The sequence below is a fragment of the Acomys minous genome (genome assembly GCF_964271855.1).
Source record: "Acomys minous genome assembly, chromosome: 16".
NCBI lineage: Eukaryota > Metazoa > Chordata > Mammalia > Rodentia > Muridae > Acomys > Acomys minous.
The window spans coordinates 3,889,444-3,903,257 of record NC_140498.1 but is presented as its reverse complement, the minus strand read 5'-3'; the positions used below and the strand labels follow the sequence as shown (position 1 = coordinate 3,903,257).

Below are 13,814 nucleotides of genomic sequence, written 5' to 3'. Positions count from 1 at the left end.
CTTGCAGCCACGGCCAAAGAGCTCAGAGGTGAGAATCTACAGGGCTGGGAGCTTGAAACATAATTTCCATTAAGCTTAGTTCTCATTTAAAATGTGTGCTCCAATAACAGACCTGGATGAAAAGCTCCATTCCTGGTTCCGGCTCAGGGGCATCCTTGTTTCACTCATTAGCTCTCTTGGGTGTCTCATTTTGTTACTGTCTTTTTCATAAACTCTGAAAATAAACAAAAAAAAAGGGAGGGGGCTTAGGGCTGGGCTGACCCATTCTCCTTGGGCCTTTCTGATCTTCCTGGGAGCTGGCCACCCAAGCCAGCTCTTCCAGGGAGGCGAGCCAGCCACAGCCTGAGGAAATAAATCCATGTCATTGCAGGGACAGCCTGCACTCACCCTTAGTCCCTAGGGCTGGGTTGTAGCTTTGCCTGCTTATGTCATTTACCACTCTGTGCTGTTTATTTATGCCTTGCCTTGTAGAAGAAAGGACTGCAGGTGACTTACAAGGGCACTTAAAACATGGCAAAATAACATAAATTAGAAAAGAGCTGAGAGGGAATAAAGGAAATGTTTAACCACCGTGGACTTTGACATCTCAGTGGTATGCTGGAAGGCGGCAGAGCACTTGGAAGGACAGGGTTTGGAGCCAGAGTGCCTGGATCCCACTCCTGCCTCTGCTGTGTGGCCCTGGCAACTCTTTGCGTCTTTTTCAGCCTTGGCTTTCTTGCCTGTAAAAGGTGGATACCAATTCCTCTGCCTCATAGGCTCATGGGTATCAAGTAAGGTGACACACAGGAATATTATAACGTATACTATGTATGCTTACATAGTGTATTTACATAACACAGTCAGATAAACCGCCACACATATGCCTACATAAATACACACAAATCCAGGGCCGGCATGTAGCTTGCTGGTAGAGTGTTGGCTTAGCATGCAGAAGGCCCTTGATTCAATTGCTAACTATATGAATAAATAAAATACATATACAGAAAACCAGCCACATAATGGATAAAGAAGTATAAGTTACATCAGTATTAAATTGCTGAAGCTACTTAGAAAATTTTAATTACTTCAAGAACATTTAATTATGTGCAAAGAGTTTCATGACATTGGAAAGGCAAATTGGAAAAACATGCACACTGTAATGTCATTTCTTTTTTTTTTTTTTTAATGCCCACTAGAAGACAGTGTTCATCGTGGTTATGTCCTGAAAGGGAAAAGGCCAGTGATTTTGACTTATCTTTGCTGATATGTTCTCAGTTTTCTATAATACAATAAGACGGAAAGCTAAGAGAGAACAGGGCAAAGGGAAGACAAAGCACCCGTGGGAATAATGCCAAAATGCACCCTGGGCTGGCCTGCTCGCCTCCAGTGGGTGGGCTACCAATTTGTTCCTAAGCTTTCCTACAGCCAAAATGAAAAGAAGACCATGTCCCGAACACGATTCCCAGTGTCCATGAGATAAAAACAGATCTATTGCTTGAGAGAATTACAACTCTCCTTGTACTAAATTCAGACAGGGATTTCTCCTGGGGGGGCCTCATAAAGGGAACACAGTGTGAGGTAATGAGCAAACATCCCCATAATAGTCACAGCAGAGAGCTCCGTGGGGGCAGGCACTGTGATCAGCCCTCCACACAGGCGGCTGGCACCACACCGGAACTGAGTCAGGAAAACACATTTTGTCAAAGAGGGTCTGAAAGAGACAAATTGGGGTACTCGGCTCCCTGACCTCGGTACATCTTGGAGTAGTTGAAACACGGGGGCCCACAGAGGGTTGTTTTGGTTTTTGTTTTGTTTTGTTTTTTTGCCGTGCAGCTTCTGCTGAGAGCTTTGGGTGGATCCTGCATGACAGCAAGTTTGAGAAACAGTGAGTTTGAAATTGCCCTCTGCGGGGCTTGTGGGTTTTCTGCGGTGCTAGTGAGCTTCGGTGTGGAGTGGGGAGACAGACAGTGCCGTTTACTTTTATCGTTGTCAGTTAGCATCTAACTGATCTCTAGCTCGTCCTGCTCGGCAAGGCAGTCTCACCCTGCAATCTAAGAGGTCTGGGTCTTCTGGAATATACTAGAACTTCTCTACCTCCTTCAAAATCTTCTCTCTCTCTCTCTCTCTCTCTCTCTCTCTCTCTCTCTCTCTCTCTATCTCTCTCCTCCCTTTCCTTCCCTCCCCACCCCCCACTCCTAGGCAAAATGGTCCTGTTTCTTTCTTTTGGAGGTTTTATGGAAGCCCGGTTTCTGACCAGCCTGCAGTCTCTCTTCAGTTGTCAATGTCCCGTCCTAAAGCATGCTGCCTTTTGAGGAGACAAATGAACAAAACAGATGTCCAAGTGTTTCTTCTCCAAGTGGGGGTTATAAATACACCCCATGAAGGCACGTCGGGCTCTGAGCAGCGGGATCCAGGGTACAAAAGAGTTCAAAACAATAGTGGAGTTCTTGGGTGAGAAAGCAAATTCCCAGGTGTTTCAGCAAGGAATGCATTAGCGAGGGAGGAGCCGCCACTCTGGGCTCACAGCTTTCCCTACCTGCAAAGCTCGAGGCTGGAACACGCTAGGAAAAGGGAGAGTGGGACACTGTGGAAAACCTACGAGTGGTCTGAAGAGAAGAATCTGGGGACTTAGGTGTCTGAGCAACTGATGGGTGTTTCAGAGGAAAAAGGGACAGCGATCCCTGCCACATGCCTTAAGGGTCCGAGCTAAGATCTGAAGGAAGAAAGCCATTGTTGACCTTGACGGGGCCACTGCTGCGGAGTGGTGGGGGACACAAGCCAGTCTGTCCCAGGTTGTGGAGTGAAAGCGAGGTGAGAGAAAGTAGAGATAGCAAGTGCAGACAGCTTCCAGCAAGTGCGGTGACAGGCGGTAGGAAAGAGAGCAGGGCCTAGCCGGAAGGTGACACGGGAGGAGGGCTGGCCTGGTCTTTCCATTGTTCATAAGATAAGGCTATTTGAACATGCCTTATGTGATTAGGAAGGAGCCTGCAGGAGAGAGAGGTGGCAATGTGAGATCAGTCAGGTGGCCTGAAAGCTCCCCAGGTTTCAATGAAATAGGAAGTGGCACGGACAGCTGGGAGCGGGGGAAGGGCTGCGGCACGGGAGGTTTTGAGGGCACTGGAATTGCATTATGTCCTTGTCCCCTGAGATAAAGACAATGGCTTGCTGGGGAGAATAGAGCCTGCTCAGCTTGATGATCCAATGGAAGAACGGGCAGGAGATCATAGCCCCCACACTCATGGGACGCAGACGCACTCGCAAACACAGAACCTCTGCAGCCCCCGTAGGCCTGAAAGGACAGCTGTGCTGCCCAGGAATGTGGCCAGGAACCATATGTAGTCATTACCACTGCTGCACCAAGAAATTCGAATCAATGACATTTAAAGCAGTTACTCAGTTATCCCCCACCCCCTTCCTCTTCCCCCCTCCACCCCCCCACCCCCCCACCCCCCCACCCCCCCACCCCCCGCGTTTGGACAAGGCTGCTAAGGTGCATTTCTGTCCTCTACGAAACTTCTTCTGGACAGAGCTAAGGAGAGCAGGGGTGGTGCTGGTGGCGGAGGAGGTTATGGAGTAGGCCTAGAGCCAAAACGGGGTGCCAGGAAATCAGGACTCCACAGGTGGAGCAGCCCCAGGGGTGACAAGGCTCCTGAGAACCAGTGTGGGGAGGGGGGGGGTCCCTTGGAAGTAACAAGTGACTTAAAGACATAGTAGTCAAGGTGCTCTTTGTGTTGTGAAGATGCCTGGGACCAGCACCAGGCTGACGGACAGAGTCTTAGGGGAGGATGGGGTGAGGACTTGGAAGCAGGGCTGCCTAGCGATGCTGGTCATAAAGAAGCAGGAATCTTTGGGGTTTGTTCCTGCTTGTTGCTTAAATAAAGATAGAAGGAACTCGGGCGGGCTGGAGAGGGTAGCAGGTGGGGGAGGGGCGCCTAGAGCATCAAGCAGTAAGTAGTATGGGGCAGAGAGAAGACTGCAGAGGGGGTGGGGTCCCCAGGGAGGGTGGGCCCTGCAGTAAGTAGCCTGCGGGTGAGAAGAGCAGTCAGTGAGCAGGATGAGGAGGGTGTGCCCAAGAGGTGGAGCCCAGAGGGCCAGGGCTAAGGTCCTGGGAGGAAGGAGGACCAGAAGTCAGTCAATACAGACCTTAGAGGAGTGAGATGGATGGCCTCCATCTCATAAACAGCCTTATGTATTTATCAATTTATTTTTCGTTTTTTATCTCAGTGTTTGGGATAGAAACCAGGGCCTTATGCGTGCTAAGTAAGCACTCTATTGCTGGGCTACACACCCCAGCATGTAGGTCCTACCGTCTTGTTTTTTGAGACAAGCCCTCACCATGTAGCCCAAGCTGCCCTTGAACTTGAGATACTCCTGCCTCAGCCTTCTAAGTACTGGGATATAGTTCTATATGGGTTTTCGTTGGTTGTTTGGTTGTTTGGTTGGTTGGTTGGTTTTTCAGGACAGGGTTTCTCTGTGTAGCCTTGGCTGTCCTGGACTCACTCTGGAGACCAGGCTGGTCTCGAACTCACAGAGATCCACCTGCCTCTGCCTCCCGAGTGCTGGGATTAGAGGCATGGGCCATCACGCCTGGCTGGGTTTCACTTTTGAAACCAAGCATGTGCTGTGTCTACCGGGCACACAGTCCTCTAGAGAGTGCTTGAGCAATCACGAGTTCATCGTCTTTATAAGATATATTAGGAGTTTTTTCAAATTTCTATTTCATGGGGAAATAATTAACCCATTGCTGGTAAGGAGAGGAGCAGATGTTGGAACCAAAATAGTTTTATGCGGGGCAGGAGAGATGGCTCAGTGGTTAAGAGCACTGGCTGCTTTTCCAGAGGACCCAGGTTCAATTCCCGGCACCCACATGGCAGCTCACAACCATCTGTAACTCCAGCTCCAGGAGAGCCAGCTCCCTCTTCCAAACTCCATGAGCACCAGAACACACGGCACATGGCATGCAGGCAAAACCCTCATATACATAAAAGTAAAGAAATAAATCTTAATTTTAAAAAGTCTGATACCAGAGTGTGGACCCCTCAGCACCTAGGGACAAGGTGGGAGGGGCCTCAATGGGAAGAGAGGAGACGGGAGGAAAGCTTGAGTTCTGCCACAAGTGTGAGCTGAGGCCCGAATCCACTGGGCTTCTGAGCACCTCTCTGCTGCACGGAAGAAGACAGAGCTGGAGGACCTTGTTCCTAGGAACGCAGCATGGACTAGAAGTTGAAACCAGAGGCAATGTGGGGCCGCCTGGCTTCTCTAAATTGGCTGTGTTTCCTTGAGAAAGAGAAACAGGATGGCTTAGGCTAGACCTTGATTCGTGTTCACTAACTTTTCTTTAAAAGTTTATTTTATTTATTACGTATACAGCATCCTGCCTGCATGTGTGCCTGCCAGCCAGAAGAGAGCGCCAGATCTCATTATAGATGGTTGGGAACCACCATGTGGTTGCTGGGAATTGAACTCACGGACCTTCGGAAGAGCAGCCAGCGCTCTTAACCGCTGAGCCGTCTCTCCAGCCCCCAAATGTTCACCAGCGTGCATGTGATGTGACTTTAAGCAAGCTGCGCTACCCACTGAGGAATCACTTCAGTCATTTGGAAATGGAAGTAACTACACCTGCTTTTTATAGGCTTGTTACAGGGATTTGAAAAGAGTGGATGTCTCATATATAATAGGCTTCTGTATGTGTGTGTGCATGTGTGTGTGTGTATGCGTGTGCATGTGTGCATGTATGTGTGTGTGTCTGTGTGCATGTGTATGTATGTGTGTGTATGTGTGTGCATGTGTATGTGTGTGTGCATGTGTGTGTATGTGTGTGCATGTGTGTATGTGTGTATGTATGTGCATGTGTATGTATGTGTATGTGTATGTATGTGTGTGTATGTATGTGTGTATGTGTGTGTGTGTATTGTTAGGGATCTGATGTAAGGACTCACACATGCTAGGATAGTGTTGCACCCAAGCCCCAGCCTGTTTTGTTTTTAATAACTGCAATCCTCAGATCTACTTGCCAGATACCTCAGCCTGAAAGAATTGGGGGTGTCCTTTCATTCCAAACCTTCGGGAGTCTGTCTCACCAGAGTGGCTACATGGGGCACTGCTCAAGGGACTTGCAGGTCCTTGGAGGTCTTTATCTGCACTCCAGGACAGGCCTCCCCTTGTCCCGGCTTCTTGGCTGAGGATTCCTGGGTTGAGTTGAGCATAGAAGTCAGTACAAATCCCAAATCCACCCAACCCTTTCATCTACCAGGGCTCTTTGAAGGAGGGAAAATGCATGTGGATAAGAGAACCCAGCAGATGTAATTTATTTTCATTTGCAAAAACACTTTTGACAAGATCCCACCCTAAATACTCCTAAAATAAAGAAACTGGGTCACAGTGGGGGAGGCTTTGTCATGGATGGAAGATCCTCCCAGTGGAAGGAAACAAAGGGTGCAAATGAAAGGCTGGATCTCCGGGTAGAGAAACTTGTGGGGGGCCCTCTGCATAGGGCTGGAATTCCACTCATTAACATTTACAACGGAAGAAGAGGGTGCCCTGGCTGAGACTTGCTGGCTTAGAGATGACCCTGGAGTGACGCTACCTAGGAGAGCATTGCCTAGAATAGCATCCTGTGTGGGTGGACACAGAACACAGACAAGTGTATCTGGGTAGAGATGATTTGTAAAAGAATGAAAGGTTATTAGCTAAGATTGGAAAATGATTCCTTCAAACACTTTCCTTAAGAACAGACTCCACTCAGGTGTTAGCTCGCACTCGTCCCTGAGCACTGTGGTCCTGTCCCTTACAGAACAGTTAGTATCCCTTAACCCCTGGCCTCTAAATACCAGTAGTTTCCCTCCATACATGCACACATACATATTACATCACTACTCGCATATGTTAGTTGCCCTTAAAGAGACACCCCTACCCCTATTCTCCTCCACTTGAAATTTAGACCAATGTGACATAAGTGCCCCACCCCAATTAGAAGAAAATAAAAGAAGAAGAAGCAAGATTTGTGGTAAATAAAAGAAACAAAGAGTAGCCAGTAACGGTCGGTCTGGTCTTAACACAATACTCAAGCTCTCCTGTGAGTCCTTTGTCATAGGCAGTGATGTCCCCTCAACTGTCCCTAACCTGCTCACAGTGCTGAGGTCTGAGCTCTTGGAGTGTTTATGTTTAGGTATTGTTGTCAGCCCCTCGGCTGGAGTCCAGTTGGAAGCATCCTTCAGTCCCAGGTGAGTGAATGGCGACCTTGGCTTTGGAAAGAACCTGTAAGGAACTCTGGTCAACAGGGACCTTGAGAGTTTATAACCCGAGGTCAAAAAAATCCTCGTTTCTTTCGGGAGAGGGGGGAGGGGGCAGAGAACTCCCAGACAAGGAAGATACTTGGCAGCATAGCAACTGCAGGAGAGACTCCCCAAGGGCATAAATTACTGTGTAAAAGTCCAGCAGCAGCCCTTAGTGCCTCATCTACTGTCCTCCTATGGCCAGAGAGAGTGAGCAAGTGACCTCAACACCGATATTCCTGAGGGGTGACTGCAAGTCACTGAATGGCCTATGGGTCGCCATCCAACCCCACCCAGAGAACACCTGCCGCGTTCTACTCTGATAATTTAGGCAGTGGTGGCGGTGAATCATGATTTTGATAGAGAGAATGGTTCTTTTTATTGAAACATGATGACATTAGAAAGTTTCTATGCTTAAAGGTGTAAGCTTCTGTTAACCACAAAATTCAATTATATGGAACTGCTTAACTTTCCCCAAACGTCAGTAAAATGAGGTATTACGGATCTGTTTTTCACATGGAGAAAATCAGGGAGGCTACACTCCAATAGGCAGTGCAGGGGAACATTTCAATCATAAGGTGTCAAAGGGAACTAGGATTTCGGGGGGCAGGAGGGAGCCGTTAACTCACCAAAGAGCTGACATCAGCCAGGCCACCTTGCCAGCCCCAGAATGAGGCCAGAGACTCCACACAGCTGATGGTTATAGCTCTCAGCCTAAGGGGCCAGTGCCACGCCTGAGGCTGAGCACCTGGCTTAGGGGGTCTCACAGGGAACTCCTTGTGTGGTCAGCCGACCCAACATTGCGCACCTGCAGTAACATCTTGTGATACTGGGCAAAGCACTTCACCTCCCTGAGCACTGACATCCTCTAGTGAGAAATAAGGACAGAACCCCTCTCTTCCTTCCTCCCTCCCTTCTATAGATAGCAAGAGACTGGGTGGGGTGAAGCTCAGTGAAACACTTCTTGAACTAGAATCACCTGGGAGAAGGGATTCTGGCCCTGGTATTCGAGGGATTGTTTTGATTAGAGATAGGAACACCTGCCCACGGTGGGTGGCACCATTCCCCAGGCTTAGATCCTGGACTGTATTTTTTTTTTTAAGTGAGCTGAGCACCAGCATTTGCCTCCCTCTATCTCTTGACCATGGGTGCAGTGTGACCAGCTTCCTCAAGCTCCTGCTGCTGCCCCAAACTATGATGATCATCGGTGAGCCAAAGCAAGCTCTTTCTCCCTTAAGTTATCTTTGTCGGGGTATTTGCCACACAGCAGAAGTGACGAAGGTGCCTAGCAAGCCCAAGGCACTAGCTTTGACCCCCCCCAAACACTATAAAGCAAAATCGTATTTAAAAGACCTCAAAGTGTCAAAAAAGCACTAACCAATTTTAACTCACGAAGAGACAGTTACCAAGGCGCTACTGCCACCTACAAGGGCATCTTGAAGATGGACAGAAACTAACCCCAGATCATGTGCAGGGGGTGGGGGAATAATAGCAGACATCACAGAAATATTGGACAACACTATTAATACATTATTATTAATTAAATAAGATGATGAGCCTGCATGGTAAATAACAATAAAAATGTCCTCTTCAGCTGGGAACTGGTGAGGTCATGCTGTCACAACCATCAACTATAACAGCAGCTAACACTTTCGGAGCACTTTGCTCACTGCTGAGAGACCTGGGTGCTTAGCCGGCCATGCCGCCATGCTGGTGGTGGAGAGGTGGGCTGTGGCATTGTCTTAGGGAAGACAGAGAAGAAAACCATGACTTGGGCTGTAGCCCCACCCCCACCCTGGACCGGCTGCTCTGTGCTGTATCCTAAACACTTAGCATAAAACTCTGCAGAGCAGGCACAAAACACAAAACAAAACAAAACCCTATTTGCCAAGTGGACCAAGAAAGCACAGTTAGAATGTCTAGTGTATGGAGCATGAGCTTTGGTGACCAGTAGCATACCTGGGGCCGACTTTATTGGGTCTAGTTCTTCCTCTAGGAACTATTTTCCTACCAGTTCCTCACTCGCATGACAAGTCTTGGCTTTGCCCTAGAACTTGCATAGTCCTTGGAAATCTCATCGTCTGTGATGTGCACAGATGTGCCCAGTGTCCCCTGGCTCCAGAGTAGGATCCAAGCCTTTTCACCAGGAGCCACCACGGCCCCTTTCTTGTAAGGGAGTAGCATCCCCCAGCATACCAAGGGCTCAGGAGGCCACTGCCTCCTGCCTGGGCCCCCTCCCCTAAGATCTGATTTTCTCATCATCTGGATAGTCTCAGCAACTCACAGCAAAGGGCTGAACCAAGCTGACCTTTCTGGGGGTTTGTTTAAAGCAGAACAATGTTTGTCTTGTCCAAACACTATGAATTACTCCTGAGGATCCTGCCCGGTTTTACAATCCACAGCTACAAATGGCTTACATAAATAGGGACTAGTCCCTCCCCGGCCCCCCTTTCTGCTTCTAACGGTTTTTCCTCTCCCCCCTCCCCGCCCCTGCCCACTGGTGTCCACTCCTTTCTGCCACTTCAAACCCTCTCCTATCTCGTGTCTTTCTGGCCTAGTGTGGTAAAAAGGTCAGGTGCTACGTTTTCTAGGTCATAGCTCACACCTGAGTTGTTGCTGGCCCAGGTCCCACTGTGGCTGGCTGCTCTGTCCCCTGCTATGGGCAGGTTCCTCTTGCTATGGTAACCTCTGAACACAGCTGTACCTGTCTGTGCAACGCTGGCAGTGTGCAAGGTGAGAGCCAACTATGGAGGCATACTGGTTTGGAGGCCTCAATGTCCAGTTAGCCTGGAGCCATCTTAGGCCATTCCTCGTCTGTTTGGATGCTGAGCTCATCAACCGGCTGCTCTGATTGGCTGCAAATTCTCAGGACTTGACAGTAGTTTCTAGAAATACCCTCTGCTCATTATGCTACCAGAGTGCTTTTGCTGATCAAATGAGAGCTACAGAGAACAATCAGAGTTTGTAAGCCTGGGTGCGTGGTCTTCTGGGAAGAGCCCAGTGTGGGCGGCACTTAACATGGTCCCTGTATCACTGGCATCATTGTTTTGGGGAAGATCATTTAAAATGTAGTGTCCTGGGCTCCGTGGGTAAAAACATTTGCCACCAAGCCTGGTGACCTAAGTTTGATTTCCCCAGGACCCCGCAGGGTGGAGAGCACTGTCTCCCACAATTTGTCCTCTAGCCTCTACGGGCACTGTGTCACTGGTGTACAGAGTACACGGAGTAAAATGAACACAAATGTAAATACATAAATGCACGAAAGTTTAAATAAATTAATGTGGCATTCGGACTATGCTCTCCCCCATATCTAGGAGCACTTAGAGAGCAGTTTCTAGGAGAACCGGGAGTCTCTGCCCAGTTGCAGCAAGGAGAGGGTGGCGCCATCCTGAGAGAAAACGCAAGCGCGGTTGCTAACACGCCAAGGAGGTGTTGGTGAAGACTTGGGAAGATGCCAAGGGTCTGTGCTCTCCGGGCTGGTGGCTGGAGGTGTGAGTAGTGTGGGAGCCTTCTACCCCAAGCCTCCAGCACTTGGGGCCAAATGTGATCTCATTTTACCCTTGTTTTGCAAACGAGGAAACTGAGCCTCAGAAGGGAGGAGTGACTTCCAGTCAGAAGTTGGTGAGTGGCATGGAATTCCCTCTCCCGGGCACACCCTGCCCTTTCCAGAACCGCCCACTTTCTTCCCAGCCCCCCTCTTTACAGGTCCAGCCTCTGAAGGAGCCAACACCTCGGGGCCAAATCTACCCAGCCAGGTGGACACACAACGAACCCTCTTCTTAGGAAAGTCAAGTCCCAAGAGTTTCTCTCTGGATGGAGCTCAGCCAGCGCAGCCCTTTCCAGAGCTTTGCTGTGGGCGTTAGGGATGCGGATGAAGCCCAGGATCCCCTTCCACCAGAACCAGGAGAAGACTCCAACATTCAGACCAATAGGCTTTGGGGGTCAAAGTGGGGGCTATTCTGAGTGAAGAAGCCATTTAAGGCGAGAGAGAGGGGGGGAGGGAGTCCCAAGAAGACCCTATAATCCAGGCTGAAGTGGCTGAACAGCTACGTGAATTTCTGCCCCATCCCAACTTCCATCCCCCCGGAAGGACAAGACATAGCAAAGAACCCAAAAATGAAAAATAAAGTCTGGTTCTCGTCGGGATTGCACCAGCCCAGCCCTGTTTCTACAACCTTTTCATTGCACCTAGGATCTCAGGGTGTGACCTCGGGCACCCGCCTACGTTTTTGCGAACGTGATCCTGGAACTTTAACATCCTTGTGTTAAACGTGCTGTGCCTCCTTCTAGCTCAGCACTTAAGCTTTCTATTCTAGTGCTTTGTCCACGGTGCCCTTAACTCCAGCTTCCTGTTTTCCCCGAGCCGCTTTGGCATGAGACTGGACCCAGCTCTAGCCCGACTTTCCCGTCGAAGGCCCTCGGCGAGTGATTCCTGGGCGCGCAGGCTGAGGCCGGCGGGTCCAAGGCGCAGGCCGGGGCTGTATGGAAATGGGCAGAGGAGCCGGCGGGCGCGGCGGCGATTTATTCTGGGAGTGACAGCCCCTTTGAGCGCTCGGCGAATGGTATTTTCTGTCTGTGAAAGCCTTTCTTCCCACCTCTGTTCAGATTAGCCCGGAGTATGAATGCGCCCATTATCCAGCCCGCTGACCATTCTGAAACGCCAAATTAATTACTAAGCACTGAATCAGGCTCCCGGGCCGGGGCACTGGGAGGTGTGAAAATAGCGAGCTGCCGGAGATGGGGACTGCGAGGGGCGCAGCGCGGAAAGGGCCGGGCGGGGTGCCCCGAGGGGCGGGCGCGGTGGGACTCCGGAGGGCTTGGCCAGACGCCGAGCGCGACCTGCCGGTGTGACCGTGAGCGGCCCCGGGGCGAACGGGCGGGCGGGCGGGCGGGCGGACGTAGAGCCGGGGTCGCGGCCGGGGAGCAGGCTGGGGCTGGCGGGCATCGCTGCTGCCAGAGCGCACCAAGTGCACCCGACTGTGACTCGTGCGTGCTTCCTGCTGCTTGCGGGCGGTTGTCTCCGTGCACCGCGCCGGGTGGCCGCCCCTAGACGGCCCCAACCTGGGGCCAACCCCACCAGCCCCGTGCAAGCGGGCAGCGAATGCTGAAGCTGCCTTCCCAGGCCTTCCAAAAACTTGGGCGCCACCCTCCGTCGCTGCCCCAGACAGAGCGATCGAACGTCAGGCAGTCTCTAGGCTGCCTCCCCTGCGGGTGACACTTACTTGCGGGGGTGTTGGAGGTGTAGAGACGCTGGTCAGCGGAGGGAAGCGAGTTCTTTGGTGGATCCTGCTGGATTGCGCTGGGAGCGGAGGAGCGCCCTCTTTTAAGACTCTTCCCCCAGGTTCCGCCAGGTGGTGTCACGCTTGCCCGGCCCTTATGGCCTCTCACTCACAGGTCACACTGGAACCGAGTGGGCGCTACCAGAAGTCAATGGCTCGCTCCAGTCCTGCTGCCTGCCTCGTTGGCTTCAAGTTGGGGCCATGAAGGAGCAGTGACAGTTAAAGAGGACAGGGCGAATGCAATTAGAGACACACTAATTACCCCCTCACCTTAGCTTTGGGTTGGTCTGGGAATTGAACTGAAGAAATCTGGTGTTTGGCCAGGAGCTGGAAACGCGCATTGGGAAGCAAAGGATCTTGTCCAAGGACGTGCAGTTTACGCCCCATCCCGCGCGCCCCCACTTCAAGTCAGGCTAACTGGACCGTGATGCAAGGGGGATAGGATAGCTGATTTGCCTTCTGCAACTATATTTAAATAGATGGAGATGGAGTTAATGGAGATGTCTCCGTTAACTCTTGGAAATGAGTCATTTACACCTCTGAAAGAGAGATGAGAGGCGGAGGAAGGCACTCCAGACTCCGCCAGAGAGCACTGCATCTTTCCGCTGACCCGCCCTGGAACCCTTAAGCTGTTCACACCCGACCCTAGCACCTGAAAATCCGCGTCCGAGCTCAACTAGAATTTTGAGTTTAAGGCTATTATTGAAAATTTTTACATTATGAGCCCTTCTATATCAATAATTATTCACTGACATTCCGTTTGCATAGCAGCCTTCCTTGTTCTGAATTCTGTATTTTTAATTAGTTTCTCATAACCTTGAAATGCTCCTGTAACTACAGGGCGTTTGCAGAGTGAACATTTTGCGGGTTGGCTGTTTGAGACAGGTTCTTGCTATGTAACCCTGCCTGGTTTGAAGCCCCATAAATATGTAAATCGATCTTGCCTCAAACTCACAGAGATCCACCTGCCTCTGCCTCTTCCAGTGCTGGGATTAGCGGTGTGCTTCGCGGGAACCAATGTTTGTTCTTTTTTAAAGACAGGTCTTGCAAAGTGGCTCCAGTCTGACCTATGACTTAGTGAGCCTCCATCTGCGTCAGCCCCCCAGAGTGCAGGGATTAGAGGTGTGCGCCCCTGTGCCTCTGCGGACTTTTTGAGTCTTTGCACTTCTTGGATTGTCGCTGTTAACAGGTCCCCTGGTTAGATACAGGATTCTGGGATCTCAGCCTTTCGCTCACACTGTACAACATGGATGCTGTTAGCCGTGAGCCAGATGGAAGCTGA

The 13,814-nt window shown here is 50.5% G+C and overlaps 1 protein-coding gene across 1 annotated transcript in view; it reads right to left on the bottom strand.

Moving 5' to 3' along the window:
* The window catches only part of NTN1 (netrin 1), a 184,972-nt gene extending 172,377 nt beyond the window's left edge, over positions 1–12,595 (bottom strand). The window contains exon 1 of the mRNA XM_084761866.1: positions 12,476–12,595. The gene's annotated coding sequence lies outside the window, so the exon portion shown is untranslated. The remainder of the gene's footprint in view (positions 1–12,475) is intronic.
* Between the last annotated feature and the right edge of the window lie 1,219 nt (positions 12,596–13,814).